This window comes from Galeopterus variegatus, unplaced genomic scaffold (assembly GCF_000696425.1).
Source record: "Galeopterus variegatus unplaced genomic scaffold, G_variegatus-3.0.2 Scaffold5248, whole genome shotgun sequence".
Classification (NCBI taxonomy): domain Eukaryota; kingdom Metazoa; phylum Chordata; class Mammalia; order Dermoptera; family Cynocephalidae; genus Galeopterus; species Galeopterus variegatus.
Window position 1 is genome coordinate 154,547 of NW_007731359.1, and position 1,805 is coordinate 156,351.

A 1,805-nucleotide genomic window follows, 5' to 3' on the forward strand; every position below is an offset into this window, starting at 1 on the left:
GGTGGGTGTACAATGGCCCACAGTGTGGGAGCCCGATGTGGGAGCCCGATAAGGAGCCGGTTGCGGGTGTGGACTTAATGGGCTGCTCAAGAAGAGGAACTGACTGGGTCCAGCCAGGGCGTAAAACCTGGGTCAAGACAGCACACGCACACATCCTCACACACTATGTCACAGGACACAATATTCTTTAGAGAAATTTCTGTAAGTGGACCACAGATTTTGTTACTTCCCTGATCCTAAAACTTCAATAAAAAAGAGTTGAAAAGCACCTCAGAGCACTAGCTTATCAGCAACCTTTAGTCCAAAAAAAAAATGACAGGCAATAGGGCAAAACGGCAGCATCTGTTAAATTTGTTATGCTACAATCAGTCATTTCTGTCTATTTAAAATAGTCCATAATTTTTAACAAAAACAATGGAACTTCCTGGGAGAGAGAGGCTCAGGGAAAGAGAGGATGCAAGCTGCCCCGCCCACCAGCACACGTGGATCCACCTGAAGTTCTCTGACTCCCCCGAGGCTCTACAGAACTGAAGGTATCGATGTAACTGTACATACTTTCTGGCGGGAAAACGCATGAGCAGGCTGAAAGCTGATGACTCAGCATGGAGACGGAGCTAGCGCTCAGCTCACTAACATCCAAGCCCGGGCTTCCGCTGCTGGTCCAGCCTGCTGGGGAAATGGGCAAAGTAAGGACAGCCCCTCTGCCTGCACTGCCCACACCCACCCAACCCAGTGTGGTCTGCTGGGCAAGGGAACCAATTCGAGCAAGAAACCAGCAAGGTCAGTGGGTGACATAACCCCTCTTTCACTATTTAACACATCATAAAGTGCTGTTTGAAAGAACTGCAAGTAACACAGAGGTCCAGGCCTTCCTGGTGGTGGCTCACTTCCAGAGTAAGCATCGGTGCTGCTTCAAAGGTGCACTTTTCTATATCGGTCAAGGACATTAACCAGACAAGGCTGTGACTGCTGAATTTGCCTGCTTCCCACCTGGGTTATCATATCCCTCGTTTCTGCCTGCTAGAGTACCTAGCCTCGAGGAGGAAAAAGACATTTGGAGAGGACCTATATGTGCCTGGACAGTTCAGTTGGCTTCCTCACTTCTTCCAGTCTCTCCTCCTCCCAGATGGGAAAATGAGGCACAGAAAAAGCCTGCAAGCCAGCCTGAAAGATCTGCATCTCACCAGGATCCAGAGTGCAGCAGTTAAGAGCGCAGACCTTGGAACCAGACGGTCTCAGCCCAATGCTCAGACCTGGCATCGAGAAGCTGAGTGACTTTAGGCAAGTTCCTATAACAACTCCGTACCTGTTTGCTTTCACTAAATGGTGGTGACATAATATAACATCTACTGCGGGCTGTTATGAGATTTAAAGGAGATTAAGTATTTACAATAGTGCAAAGCACAGTGAAGGTGCAATATGTATTAGGTACTGGTATTGCTATTTAAGATACCATGCTTTTGAGCAAGAGACTTCTCTGAGCCTTGGTGATCCCTGCCTACCTACAGCCACTCTCCTGGGGAAGGGGGGGTGAGGTGGGGTGGGCGGCAAAGCTTAATAGGTATAGTGATTTTTCAAGGCTGTGAACTGGAAGATTTACTAGCCTCTAGATGCTCCAAACCTCTGTACCATCTGTTACGGATGAGAGGTTACTAGAGAGGAGCATATTTTTTTCAAAGTGGAAATATGTATTGAAAGGTAATAGACTTGTGATAATGGTCAATGTAAATAAAAGGAAATAGGCAGCTCAGTCTGTAAGAGGCAACATCTTGGAATGATCTTCATTTGTGGAGAATTCAATTGTT

At 47.1% G+C, this 1,805-nt stretch overlaps 1 long non-coding RNA gene across 1 annotated transcript in view; it reads right to left on the minus strand.

Annotated features, from left to right (window-relative positions):
* Positions 1-183: 183 nt before the first annotated feature.
* Positions 184-1,805, minus strand: part of LOC103604571 — a 3,008-nt gene continuing 1,386 nt past the window's right edge. Inside the window, exon 2 of the long non-coding RNA XR_551728.1 lies at positions 184-666. This is a non-coding gene — a long non-coding RNA (uncharacterized LOC103604571). The remainder of the gene's footprint in view (positions 667-1,805) is intronic.